We start from the raw sequence: 15,918 nt of genomic DNA, 5'->3' as shown, positions 1-15,918 counted from the left end.
CTAGGATCATTGTGATTTATTTAAAGGAAATACGTGCCAAGGGTACTTTGACGATGAAACAAGTTTAAACCTTGCATCCTAATACTTGGTAGAGTAAGCACGTACATTTAGTAAAAAACTCATATTAGGGTACTCACTTTAATGCGCTAGGGAGTAGGAACTGCAACTATAGATCAGTTACTACCAAGGGCACTTAGAAAGCTTACTTTTTGTAATGCAAGTAATGGATTCATGCCAAAGAAATAGGAAATTGAATAGCCTTACATACCTTGCTATACAATTCAAAACGTGTGACTTAAGCTCCTTCTCTTTAGATTACTAATCTACAATAAAATACGTTGTAAGACTAGTATTAGTAGCTAATCAATTAATTTGAGCTACTTGTTCTCACCCAAATAGTAACCAAGCAGTAAGCATGCATTTTATCTAGCCAGTGTTTTCTTTCCTTCCTTTTCCCTTTAATCGTATATATATAAGGTACAACCTTCGTATTAGGTCCTCCCCAAAACTCCCTGCAATATTTAAGTCCTTTAACATCTCTATAACTTTCCCGCACATCCAGTCACATCCCTTATCATAACATGCATAAAACAATCCTTAAACATAATAACGTAACAGAAGCAATATGAATCATGATTTCTGATCACCAACACTTGAAGAGCTAACATTACTTATAAAGTGCTCAAACAAGCTCATAATTTAATTTAAAGAGGACTCCCCTCCATGGCTGTCCCAACATGCACTAATCACCAGAACATCCTCCCCAATATTACACCATGTAAAAGTAACAATTTCCAACTCACTAACACATACCAAGTGTCCTAATTTACTCTAGCACAAGAGGGAGAAAATTGCAGTAGCTTACCTTGCTGGACGGAACTACCACTTGCTAAGACTTGGATTCTTCAAGGTAAAGGTTGTCCTCCTTAACTTGTCTTAAATTATACCTTACAATAGGCTTGAACTCCCTAATATTCAATAACCCTAATGGTATATAATGGTTGATGTATGAATTTAAGAGAGAGAAGAGACAAAGCTCTAGAAATTAGATTTGTTTTGTCAAAGTAAAAATGACTGGAAAAAGCTGATATCAATCCCTTTTATAGGGACCTGCTTTGGCAAACTTTCTCACTCATTTTGGGCCATAATTTGTCAAGTAGGTGACCCACCTACTTGGACTTTTCACTTGGACCTTTTGGTCTTAAGAACATTGGCCCTTTTGCCACCTTTCTTGTACTTCATTTGCAGCCAACATGCGCTTTAATTTAGGCCACACATTTAAGTAGGTGATGCACCTACTTTTTCATCCAAATTATTTCTTGTGGGTTTGGAAAGATTGGGCCTTGGCTGTCCATTTTCCCCTTATTCTTCTAATCAACTTGGGCCAGATTAATGCAAGTAGGTTGTAGTGTACTTTTCCCAATAACATGGTCAAAAGAGTCTTAGCCCTTTGGGCTGGTCAATAAGTCAAAGTAGGTGATGCACCTGCTTGTCACCTACTAGCTTAGTTAAGTCAAGCAAGCACCTTAATATTTTATTCCATTTCTTCATCTTAATACCTTAAACTTAACTTCAAACTTATATACACTATGTCAATATAAAATTTAGACTCAAATACCACCTTATGATCTCAAGTTTAAATACTTCGATTGACTCCCACTTAACCAGGTCGCATCAAAATCTATGGGAAGTTCAGTTTAAACATATTCTATTGTCACTAGTCACATAGGAAACTGAGTCCATAACTATACCACAAGGCAATTTATATGTGTCATATAAATAGAACTAGTACACGTAGAATACGGGGTGTTACAGAGAGGAACTAGGTTCTAAACGAAGAAGTGGTATGTTAGTATGAGTGCCTAAAGGTGGTACTTAGCATGAATAGTATTATGGGGTGCTATGCATGCATTGCAAAAGTATGAATTAGGGTTATTAAAGAGAATTGAGATAGGGTTGTGCAATAGTTTCCTTCCTTTATATAGTTGACTAAAGGTGAGAGATTCCCTTAGTTATGAGAGTTAAGCTAATAATGAGACCATAGGAGGGTGAGTATGACTAAGATGACTTCAAGGTTATGCTTTGTGTGAAGGGTAGTATGGGATGCCTTTCATACATTGCACAAGTGTGCTTTGAGGTTACTTAGAAGTATCGTGCCCTTATTGTATAGAGAAGCTTAGAGACCTGACCATGTTTATAGACTATGATTAAGATGACTAAAAAGGGATACTTGGCTTGGGTAGTATTATGGGATGCTATTCATGTTTTGCACATGTATGCTTTTGAGGTTACTTGAGAATGGTTCTATTATGGCATAGATGACTAGGAGTCAAATTTTGCTTATATGATGCTTATGTATAAGACTTGGCTTATTATGATTATGATGTATCTCATATGCTCATTAACTATGTCTTATATTGACTTAAGACTATATGATGCTTATGTTGGAGATTATGCTATGACTATGTTATTGTCTCTTATGCTTATGTCTTATGTTGACTAACCATTTTTGAGACGCTCTTATGATGTTGTGCTAGCTTTGATACTTGGTACATTTTGTACTAACACATATTGCCTACATTATAATCAAATGTAGGGTTTCGAAGATTGAGTTGCTTTGAAGGCTAGGTTTCTAAGGAGCAAGAAGAGTTGAAGAATTGGTGAGTCCTCATAGCTTCGAGGACAAACCCATATTTACTTTATGTCATTTCATTATGTTTCAGACTATTGTATGGGCTGTCTCCCAATAGTTTTATTCAAGAGTTTAATAGATAGTTTGAGACAAAAGAGTAGTAAAGACTTTCTCTTTCTTATGAAAATGTTTTCGATTGTATGGTTTAAAAGATATTTTAAATTTTCCGTACTTTTCTATTATCTTATGTTATGATTATGCTAAGGCCTTGTATGAGACCCCTTCGGGGTCAAGTACACCATGTTACATCTAGGGGGTACCCCTGGGTTGTGACAAACTTGGTAATTAGAGCACAAGGTTTAGAATGGTTCTAGGATTGTCTCAAACCACGTTTAGTAGAGTCTTGTTCATAAATGTGAAGCGCACCACATTTATGAATAGGAGGCTATTGGATGTTTAGAAAATCTCACTTCTTCATTCTCTTAGTCGTGCCATAGAGTTTAGCTTTATTAGGCCCTTCTTCTAATCCGTGCCCTATGGTTTTGTAGGGTATGGCTAATACAAGGCCTAATGCTAGGAAGGATGAGGAAGACAATGGAGAACAAGAGGTTCCTCTTCAAGTTCCAAACCAAACTCCTCCTCAATCTCCAATCGACCCTCCAAATGAGAATGTCAACTTGTGGAGTTTAGGGCTTCTAGGCAATTGTTGGCTCAAGCCTTGACGGCGCAAGCCAATAGAGAGGTGGTGGCTCCGGCAAACCCAATAAGAGGGTTGTCTTCTTCTAGGGTGAGAAAGTTTTTGAGGATGAACCCTCCGGAGCTTTATGGCTCCAAAGTGGAGGAAGATCCTCAAGGTTATGTATATGAGGTGTATAAAGTGCTTGCTATCATGGGATTAACTTCGGTAGAGACAGTGGAGCTAGCCACTTATCAATTAAGGGATGTAGCACAAATTTGGTATGAACAATGGAAAGATAGTAGGCCGGTATAAGAGGGACCAATAGAGTGGGAAGGGTTCAAGGAGGCATTCCTTGATAGGTTGTGTCCCCTAGAGTTGAGGGAGCTAAAGATGCAAGAGTTCATAAATCTTAATCAAGGGGGTATGAGTGTGAAAGAGTATTCCCTTAAGTTCACCCAACTATCCAAATATGCTCCAACCATAGTGGGGTATTCTAGGGCTAAGATATATAAGTTTGTGATGGGAGTGTCTGAATTAGTGGTCAATGAATGTCGTTCGGCAAAGCTTATCGCTAGTATGAATATTTCCCATCCATGGTGAATGCTGAACAAATTGAGGAGAAAAAGCTTAAGAAAATGAATAGGGAGGGGAAAAGAGCTAGAACTAATGATGGGAACTTTTCTAATGCTAAGTCTGATGTACAAGGTAGGCCTAGGACTAAACAAAAGTATTTCGGTCAAGATTTTTCTAACACCCCTAGGTTTGACCAAGAGAAGGGTAATGGGTCTCCATTTCCCAAGTCTACTTGCTTCAAGTGTGGGAGGAGTCATTATGGTAACTACCTAGCCGGCATGGATGGTTGCTATGGGTGTGGAAAGGATGGGCACAAAATGAGAGATTGCCTGGTTCTTAAGGCTAAGGGAAGGGAGGATAAGAAAATTGCCTCTAGTGGTTCGGATGATAGTGCTCAAAAAAAGAATAGGTTTTATGCTCTCCAATCTAGAGAAGATCAAGAGTGATCTCATTATGTACCTTCCGGTATGTGCTTCATGCTTTAGTAAATTTTGGATTTCTTATTTTTTGTGACTTGCTATGTTGAACTTTGAAGTTGCTTTTAGCATGTTAGATGTTTATAAGAGTTTGTGTAGGCTTACTCCCTAGGGGGAGATAGTGTGCCTATTTAGTAAGGTTATTGTGTGTTTATGTGTTGCCATGATTTCCTTATGTACATGTTCATGAAAATGCTTAGGTCTTGTTAGAAATGACTTATATGCATTGTGTTCCTCATGTTGAAGTGCATTGAGTAGATTCGCATATAGACTTCATGAGATGAGTTATGAGCATGCCTTAGTTTGGAGTTGAAAGATTTTCCTCCTTGAATAATTGCTTTTTGAGAGTAAATTACATTTAGGCTCCATGAGGGAGTATTGAGCATGTTTAGTTAGGAGATGTTAGTTTCTCCTTGAAAGTGAGTAGAATATAGAAATTCATGCATTTTGGGTTGGTAGATGTAGTTCCTACTCCCTTGTGTTGCATTGAAAGTGTTTAGCTTGGAATTGAAGTTTTCTTGCTTGGTTGTGTGCATTTAGATGTAGTGCATGTATAATGGGTTGTTAGCTTAGAGTTGTGACTTTAAGAAATGTTTAGAATCGTCATTCGAGGATGAATTATCCCAAGGGGGAGATATTATAACTCCCCGGAAACTAGTAAGTTGAACTAGTGAATTCAAGAGCTTTTCATAAGAATTTTTTAGTGTGGTTTGGGGATAAAAATGACAAGAAATGATTCTCGTACTTAGAATAGAAGTTTTAGGGGCAATATGTCAAGGTACGACACCACAAAGGACCACCCAAGGGGTCCTTGAGGGGGACCCCAAAAACAGTCCCCAAATCTGCTATTTTTGATGACCTACGGTTGCCACCTACTGGCCATAGGCGGACCCACTCCCCATAGGTGGGGGTCGTGGGTCAAGGCCTGCACAGGCCTGAAACTTTAGGCCACATACCACACCCACGAAGGGTGGAGTACGGAGCGTGGACCCACCCACGGTCCGTGGGTGGGTGGTTCGTGAGTGAGAGCAGTTTTCAGCTTTTAGTTTTAAGTTAGGGGTTTGGGGGTTAAGGTAGGTTGGTTAGTTATTTAATTAGACACCTATAAATACTTAATAGATCCCTAAAACTAAGTCATTAACTCATTCATCTAAGACCCCAAAATACTCTCCAAATAATTCTCTCTTTAGAGAAGAAGAAGAAGAAGAAGAGAAGAGGGCAGATTTCCTCCATTATTGAGAGATTTCTTTAGGGATTTGAAAAGAGGTATGTTTAGCATATTCATCTATGGGTTCTTCCCCCACATATCCCCCTTAGTTTCCCCACAATTGTGAAGTCAAAAACCCAATTCTAGCTAGGGTTCATCTTACATTGTGGGTAGGGTTTGGGTATGATTCCAATCTAGTGGATAATACCCAATTATGATTGCTTTAGCTTTGTTTATTGATATTATGATAAATTCATGTAATTTATATGGTAAACCCTAGTCTAAATTAATGAATGTGATAATTGTGGGTTTATGCCATTAAAGGTGAAATTGAAGGTTCATAGGTGATCTTTCTAAATCAATGTCATGTATAGTAATTGATCAACGTTAGGATCATATAATCATGAATTGAACTAGACTCTATTGTATATGATGAATCTTTACATGTTAAATTGAATTTGAACCTTTATGATCAATGGTGACTAGAATCACCAAGTAATGAAAGATGTGATCAAAATACCTTGAAATCTAGGTATAAAGAAGATATTAAGAAAGAAACCTTGAGAGTAAGTCTTGTGATCATAATAAGTCTTGTGATCATAATAACTAGGGCTTTAGGGTGAAGCTATTGTGTTTACCTATTGATGCTAACTCTGAGAGTAAAGTCTAAAAGAGAATAGAAGTCTAATAGGTAGAATTGTGGTGAAAGGCCTACACTCACCTAACCTACCTTATGAATGCTTGAAAGTATAAATTCATAGAATCACTTGAACACGGATTGATTGGCAAGGACATCCTTCCATGAGAGATGAGTGTTAAGCAACGCTTAACAAGTAAATCTTGGGGAGTATGCTTGGCCTCAAGTGGATGTTGAAGATGAGATAGAGTGTCACAAAAGATAGGGTCCGGGCTCCAAGTAGAAAAGAGAACCACACCTAGTTGATGTGAGGACTATCCAAGTTAAAGGGGGAAATCTTACGTAGTAGAGTGTGGGTTTTCCCAAAGTTAGGTCTCTTGAGATGGGAGCCGTCACATGAGTTGAGTAAAGGTTCCTAGTAGCAATCTCCATGTCGAATGAACTATGACAGTCTTAAATAAGCATCTCATAGTGATCAAAAGCATAAATGAACTAAGGTTTAATGAAGTAACTCATAGTGTTCAAGAGTTTAAGTGGACTTAGACATGCTTAAGGTAGTATCTCATAGGGTCCATGTGAGGATGGAACTTAGACATACTTAAGAGAGTATCTCATAGTGTTCAAAGTATAAATGGATTTAAACATATTTCAGTAAGTATCTCATAGTATCCATGTTAATAGTGAACTTAAATATACTAAAGGAAGTATCTCATAGGGTTCAACCTAATAATGAACTAAGATGTTCTTAAGAGAGTACCTCATAGTGTTCCAAGGTTTAAAGAGAGATGAACTAAGAAGTGCTTAAGAGAGTACCTCATAGTGTTCTAAAGTAAAGAGAGGAACTAGGTTCCAAACCAAGAAGTGGTATGTTAGTATAAGGACCTAAAGGTGGTACTTAGCATGAATAGTATTATGGGGTGTTATGAAGCAAAGAGGCTCACTAAAGCTAACTGGGAATGCAGTTGGCATCAACGGAGCGCCTGTTGATAACCCTGAATACATGTATCTGCATCATGAAAAGAGGCATGCCAAATGGCGCCCGTACATTGAATGTGTGAGCATGCAAGGGGAACTTTGAAACATAAACATACGTTGGAATACTCAACTGAGTATGGAATAAATAATAAAGATGCATTTTATATAAAGGTTTATAAACAGTAGATAATAAATGGATGTATATTAAATTATACGATAATAAACATTTTACTCTTATTTGGGAGATTTTATAACCGGCAGCCATCACTATTAGCTACGTGATGATACAACATCTCACCCATGATGCCAGAACTGTCATATACCTTTCCGGAGTATAGGCCATCCCCAACTAAGTGGATCCACTAAACCATGCTTAAAAGCAATAAGAATCATCTAAAAAGTATAATCGTTTACCCATGTTTGCATACATGGTTTATGAGGATTTTAAGTTGTCTGAACTCATCCCCATATAGGTGCTCGATACTACTCCCAATAATACATAACTCATGCTCATATGTTTAAAAACATAACTATTCCTCAATTTGAGATTATTACTCAAAAAATCCTCTTAAAAGAGGTGATGCTCAAGAATCCTCATAAACTCATTTAGAAATCAATGTTCTCTCGTTGTAAATATAAAAAAGTTACATACTTGGGAATACTCAGTTCCCTATACCCAATTACTCAAGTGTTACAACAAGTTTTAATAATTGTAGAAGACTTCTCAAAATGACTCAAAAGGACTTTCTCGAACTCCACTCTTAACTTTACGTTAAATTCGGAATGCATTTAAGAGCTATGATTAGAATGTAGGATCTCTCAATGATTTAGCAAGTTTTAGATAGATGATAATAAGAAACGAGCGAAAACACAAATTGGAGAACACTGAAGCAATGCGGAGGATGAATTAATTTTTTGGTCTCGAAATAATATTTTGAGACAGATGACTTTGTATCCTCTCTGGGATGTGGAGAGGGGGTGACTATCTGAAAGCTGGAAATTTTAAACATCTCTGCGAGGCGGATGACACATATATTTGTCCGATCTTTCTCTTTCTCTCCTTAACTCGATTCACTTCACAGTACCCAACACAATCCCATGGTCCAATTTCATGAAATTTCACAATCCCTCAACATTTTCAATGAAACCCACCCAAAACTCTATCAGGAGACTCAGCTCATTAGAAAAACCCTCACCTCAAGTACTCAAAGACCTCTATTATCAATTAAACTCAAGAACTTCTCAAGAAATCAATAATAACCTTCAAGAATGAATTCATGGGTAAATGTTTACATGATTTGCGTGAGGGAGAACAAACCCAACACTATGAAAGCTTACATACCTTGTAAGAACTAAGTTCTTGGCGAAAATCCTCAAAGCTTGCAAGAATCTTGAACGTTCTTCTTTTTGTCCTGTTGAACTTCTCTTTAAAAAAAACCTATGCTCTTTTGGAATGACAAAACTGAATCCAATCAGCTTAGACCCCTAAAAAGGTGAAAAAACCGTGTACGACTAGTGGGATAAGGAAAAGACCAAATTACCCCTTAAAACGGATAAATTGCATTAAATAGACAGGCTGCACTCAAACGAGTATATCTCTTTCATCTGAACTCGAAACTTTGCAAACTAGGCAGCATTGGAAAGAGGACTCAACGACCTTTTATTTGATACCTAATAAGCCACTTAACTCATCATGTGATGAAAGTAATAGTCGTTTGAAGTTGACCCAAAACTCACAATTGAAGAGTAACCTGTACCAATCTCAATTTAACTGTTTCTAATTTAGTTCTTTCTAAATTAAGCTCTTCCTAAGACCGAGGTGTTACAATATCTCCCCCTTTGTAACATTCTTCCTCGAATGAGATCACTATAAATAGAACTGAGGGTGGAAACATCTAACACCCAACATGTAATTTAACACAACTTAGCATATCAATTTAAAGAGTATTTTTCAACAAGTCATTACCTTGGTATAGAATATCTCCGGAAGGAAAGAGATGAGGTTATCTCTTCTTCATATCCTCCTCAACCTCCCAAGTAGCTTCCGCAACAAATTAATTCCTCCATAAGAACTTGACTAGTGCATCATCCTTAGTTCTCAACTTTCAAACCTAACGATCAATAATCTGAACATGTATATCCTCATAAGATAGGTTGTCCTTAACACCAATATTCTTAGTAGGTATAATAAGTTAAGGATCACCCATACACTTTGTCAAAATAAAAATGTGAAATACCAGATGGACTGTTGCTAACTCTGTCGGTAGCTCCAACTCATAAGCTACATAGCCAATTCTCTTTGATATCTTGTAAGGACCAATATACCGGGGACTGAGCTTCCCCTTCTTTCCAAATCTCATAACACCCTTCATGGGTGAAACCTTCAAGTAAACCCTTTCATCCATCTCAAACTCCAAGTCTCTTCTCCTAACATATGTATAGGATTTCTAACGACTTTGCGTTGTTTTCAACCTTCCCTGAATGATCTTCACTTTCTCCATAGCTTGTTAAACTGAGTCTGGCCCTAGCTACCTAGCTTCACCAACCTCAAATCATCCAATAGGATATCTATATCTTCTCCCATGAAGAGCCTCATAAGGAGCCAACTGGATTCTAGAGTGATAACTATTGTTGTAAGCAAACTCTACGAGAGGTAAGTGATCATCCCGATTACCATCGAACTCAATCGCACAAGCCCTCAACATATCCTCTAAGGTGTGAATTGTATGCTCTACTTGACCATCAGTCTAAAAATGCAAAGCGGTACTAAGGTTCACCTTTTAACCCAAACAATTCTGGAAAGACTTCCAAAATTGTGCGGTGAATTATGCACCTTTATCTGAAATGATAGACACTGGAACTCCATAAAGTTGTACTATCTCTTGAACATATAATCTAGCATGATATTTGGCTGAATAAGTAGTTTTTACCGACAAAAAGTCGGCTGATTTAGTAATCCGATCTACAATCACCAAATCGAATCATATTGCCTATGAGATCGCAGCAACCCAGTAATGAAATCCATATTTATCATCTCCCACTTCAATTCTGGAAGATATATGTTCTAAGCCATACCACCGGGCTTTTGGTGCGCTACCTTGACTTTTTGGCAATTCGGGCACTTAGCAATGAACTTCGGAATACAAATCTTCATACTACTCCACCAATAGACGTCTCTCAAGTCACGGTACATCTTTGTGGAACTAGAATGGATCGAATATCTACAGCTATGAGCTTCCTCCATAATCCTCTCATGGAGTTCATCCAGTTTTGGTACACACAATCTACCTTCATACCTCAACACACTATCTCCCACTGGTTCAAAAGCCATCACTTTTTTCATAAGAACATTTGCCTTCAATTCAAGCAGAACATAGTCTTGGTCTTGTTTCTCTTTCACATTAGACATTAGTGACAATTCAGCCCCATTCATCACCACCACTCCACCTTCATTGGAATCCAACAATGGGACTCCTAATAGTGCAAGTCTGTGCACATCTTTGGCTAGTTCTTTCTTTCCTTCGTCAACATGAGCAATACTTCACATAGACAACATGCTCAAAGCATCAGCAACAACATTAGCCTTACATCGGTGATAGAGGATACTCATGTCGTAATCCTTGAGAAACTCTAACCACCTTTTATGTCTAAGATTTAGCTCTTTTTGAGCGAAAACATACTGAAGACTCTTGTGATTACTAAACACATCTACGTGAACACCATAGAGATAGTGATGCCATATTTTAAAAGAAAATACTACCGCAACCAACTCTAGATCATGTGTTGGGTAATTCTTCTCGTGAACCTTGGGTTGTCTCAAGGCATAGGTTATAAACTTACAATTCTGCATCAATACACAATCAAGTCCACCTCTGGATGCATCACAGTACACAACAAAGCCTTGTGTACCCTCTGGTAGAGTCAGCATTGGGCAGTAGTTAATCGGGTTTTCAATTCCTTAAAGTTTTTCTCGCAAACTTCAGACCAATGAAACTTCGTTCTTCTTAGTCAACTTTGTCAATAGGGACGGAATAGACAAGAACCCCTAGACAAACCTGCTATAATAACCAGCCAATCTCAAGAAACTCTTTATATCAGTTTGAGATATGGGTCTGGGCCAATTCTGCCTTGCTTCAATCTTTTGAGTGTCAACTCGAATCCCTCCTCAAGATACAATGTGACCTATGAATGCGACTAACTCAAGCCAAAACTCACACTTGGAAAATTTAGCATACAACTCCTTATCTTTTAGAGTTTGAAGGACTATTCTAAGATGACTAGCATGATCCTCCTCATTCCTCCAATAAATAAGAATGTCATCAATACACACGATACTAAAATGTAAAGATATGGCTTAAATACTCTATTCATAATATCCATGAATGTTGCAGGAGCATTAGGAAAACCAAAGGACAAAACCAGAAACTCATAATGACCATAACGAGTCTTGAATGCTGTCTTTGGGATGTCACTTTTCCTTAATCTGAACTGATGATAGCCAGATCTAAGACCTATCATAGAAAAGCAAGTGCACCCTAAAGTCGATCGAGTAGATTATCGATTCTCGAAAGGAGATACTTATTATTTATAGTGACCTTGTTCAACTAGCAGTAATCAATACACAACCTAAGAAAACCATCTTTCTTCCTCACAAATGAGACCGGCGCGCCCTAAGGTGAGACACTAGGTTAAATGAAACCCTTATCAAGAAGATCTTTCAACTGATGTTTTAACTCTTTTAACTCAACTAGAGCCATTATATATCAGAAAGAATGTTTATGTCGAAGTCTATTTCTCTCTTAGGAGGGACTCTAGGAAGATCATCTCGAAGACCTTTGGAAACTCACTAACAACTGGAACTGACTGAATAGGCGGTGTCTCAACAGTAAAGTAATTAACTTGGACAAAGTGATAAATACACCCCTAAGAGACTAATTTTTCTGGCCTTAAAGTATGAAATGAATCGACCTTTAGGCATTGCTAAACTACTCCTCCACTCTAAAACTGGCTCATTAGTAAACTAGAACTTCACTACTCAAGTTCTACCATACACTTAGGCATAACAAGCATGAAGTCATTCAATACCTAGAATAACATCAAAGTCCACCATGTCTAACTTGACGAAGTCAGCCATGGTTTCCTTGTGATTGATAGAGATGATACAATCACGATAAAGTATCTCACCTAGAAATGACTCACCCACATGTGTGGAAACGCTGAAGGGCTCAAGAAGTCGTTCGGGAAGAATATTGAATCTCATAGCAATATACGGAGTCACAAAAGATAGACTCGCACTTGAATCAAGTAATGTATATATGATAAATGCTCAACTACACCTCATCCAATCCTAGGTGTAGGCGGTCGTAATCTAGTATAAAACCCAATAAAGAGTTGGGTCAAACCCCTAGGGAGCGGTACAATAAGGAATTCAATTACGAAGTAAAGCTTCTAGTCTAATTAGTTATAGAAGTAGACATTATCGAAACCACTAAAAGTAAGTTAATGGTTTGACAACGAATGTCAGATAGGGGGTTTAAAAGTGTCAATTATCAACTACAACGGTTACGAAAATGGGGGAGTAGACAAGTAGATAGAGATTCTCGGGGATGTGATCAATTATAAGCTAATGTCACTATATGGGTAATTGAAATTTACTAACAATTGCTAAATCTCAGTGGCTAGGCTAAACTATTGATGCAACAACTTTCTCTCGTACAACTATTACGATTCAAGCGAGTTCTCTCGAACCGCGACCAGCATGACAATATAAGCAGCCCAATACCTCAATTTATCCACTCTCTCTTGCTAGATAGGTAGGATCGAATTAAAATTCACTCTCTCAAGCTGAACGCACAACAACCCAATCACTACAATCATCAATAGATAACTTAAGTTCTAGAACCTCTCTCTCAAGCAAGCCCAGAACACTAAGTTAGAATTGCATTCGCAATTACAACTCATGAGTTAATACACAGTTATCAATCAAACCCACTTTATAACAACATTTAAATTAGTAAACAACAATACCCATAAGTGAATTAGAACAAATAATCACATCATCACACCTCAAGAATTGGGGTTTTAGCCACACATCATAAAAAGGAAGAAATGAATACCAATTACGTTCTCCATAATCTGGGTATTGCAATCCACGTTCGTACAATGATCCAAAAGTCTTAATACTAAACACCCAGCTCAAAATCTTCTAGAAAACTCCTTAACCTAAGTAAAATTAAAGTTTCCAACAAAGGTTCAAAGTTCTACAATGGAAAAATTACTCAGGAAATTAGTGGATCCTTTTTCTGCTTTTTAAAACTCAACTTATACATTCTCAAATTTTTGCCTACAGGATCAAACGACGAAGTAAGTTAAGTGTTGCCGACCAGGTCGACGATGCGCTAATAATCACCATCCATCTCCTTCTCTCCTTGTCTCTTCAACCTCAGAGTTCTGTAACTTTAGGTGATCAGGATCGAGGTCGCAGATCCATTATGCGATCTGCCGACTGTTGATGTTCTTCACCAAGTTGACTTGTTCCCAGGGCTAGCATGCTGGAACTTTGGGCAAGCTGAAGGGCCACTCGGCGGTTCGCCGAGTGGTCTTGGCGATCACCAGAATTGGTTTTCTTCAACTTCTTCACCTTTTCTTGCTTGTTTTTTCCCAATAATGTCTTTTCCTTGCTCCTTTGCCTTCATTGCTACAAATCAACATTTTAACATCCGTTTTGAAGCATAAATTAGGCATTGAGGACAATAAACGCTGAAAATAAAGGCCTAAATGAGTCAAAATCTCAGACTCATCAACACCCTCAACTTAAATTTTTGATTGTCCTCAAGTAAAACTCAAGATCAATCAGCTAAACAAGGATGTCTACAAACAGTGCTACTCAAGACTCAACATGAATGCACACAAGAGGGTCAAACTATGACTAACCATTATCAAAGCGACTCAAGCTCTCAATACTTGCTTCAAATGCAAGTTCAATCTCAATAAGAGTATTTGAATGCCCTCATAACAAAAACGATTCAATCTTCACACAAAGAGCATCAAATTTCTCAGAATGTCGGAATCACAAACAACCCTCACCCTCTCAAACAAAAACAAACACATGTGAGATCTTTCTCATAGGCTTACCCATATTTTCTAATCAACATGATAATAAGCTCATTCAAGATCACAAAGGTCTTTCAAGGCTTGTAACGGGGCTGAGGGTAATGGTATGGTAATTTAGGCTTAGTGGCTAGTACCTTCATGGAGTATGGCCTGCATTTCATTCTTTCACCTTTTCTATCATACTTGCAATTCTCAAAATTCACACCCTATTATTTTAATCAAACTTCATTGGATACCCCATTTCATTTTCTCATTGCTCACACTTTATTTCAACAATTCTTCTCTTTTTTAATACTTTTCTTCTTTTCCTTTGTCTTATTTTTCAATCTTTTTCCTCTTTTCATTTCTCTTTCTTCTTTTTTACATGGAGGGGTTCCATATTTTTCAAAAAGATCTTTTAAGGGTGAATTTCTCAAGTTTCTTGATTTTCCTCCTTTTTCACCACACCCCCAACTTAGGATTTTCGCCTTAGTTGGCTATTGACCACAACCAATGCTCCATGAAGATTTTAGGTGTGAAGGAAAGGGTCATTTCTGTTCAAGGTTCATCCAAAGAAAATGGTAGGCTCAAATGGTGCCATGTAGGTTCACACTCTCACAAGGTGTCCATAAAGAGGTATAATGGAAAAATTCGCTCACTCTCCACAAATTGCCGAAGATCATCTCTATCATTTGCTCACATTAGTCAATTGGACCAACGGGGAAAGTTCTAGGTATTATCAAATATGCATTTCAAGGCAACCTCACCACACACGGCATTCAACACAATCATCAAACAAGACTCTACCATTTTCGATAGCGTGCAACGATCATCACAAGAGCTCCCTTCAACATCCGGCATAGTCACAATGAGATGCTACCAGTTCACATATGACTTATGCAACTCAATTTGTGTCATGACCTAGGGGTACCCCCTAGATTTAACAAGGCACACTAGGGACCTAAGGGCTCCATGTAAGCCACTAAGCATATCATAACATAAGAATAGAACAATAAAGAGTAAAACAACATTTCAAGTCTTAAAAAGTTTTTCAGACTGAGACTGAGGAAGAAGATACAATTGAAAAGATACTCAAAGCGATTACTACACTTTGTACAAAAGTGGATAGTATGGACAACGAGATACAAAAGCTAAAGACTAATGAAGATAATCTGAAGTCTAAAGCTAGTATAAGTCAGCAGCATGACTATAAAAATGCGGAGCTATGTCGATCGGAAGACAGAAAAAATCCAGAGCTAAAAGGTGACGTTGGGAAACACCTAAAAACCCATAACATTTGTTTAAATACAGTTGCAGGTACAGGCCACACTACCACCTACCACACTACCACTTCCATGAATTCCTCAACTACCAGTTCCGCACCGAAAAATGGTATCAGAGTTATGGATAATAAGAAACATACTAGTAGAAAGTTAAGAAAAATAAGAAGAAAATTAAACAAATTATATCTGAAATATAAACAACTTAATATCACAAAAACTGATAACGAAAAATTAGATCAATTAATAGATAATATATCTAAAATAGAATATAAATATATTCAATATTTAAAGAGACAATGAATAACGAATATAAAGAAAAATTTGTTAGAAAAAGAAATGGTAAAACTAGAAGATAGTTTAACTG

The sequence above is a fragment of the Solanum tuberosum genome, unplaced genomic scaffold, assembly GCF_000226075.1.
Source record: "Solanum tuberosum cultivar DM 1-3 516 R44 unplaced genomic scaffold, SolTub_3.0 scf00256, whole genome shotgun sequence".
NCBI classification, from domain to species: Eukaryota; Viridiplantae; Streptophyta; class Magnoliopsida; order Solanales; family Solanaceae; genus Solanum; species Solanum tuberosum.
Note: the sequence above shows the minus strand (reverse complement) of the source record.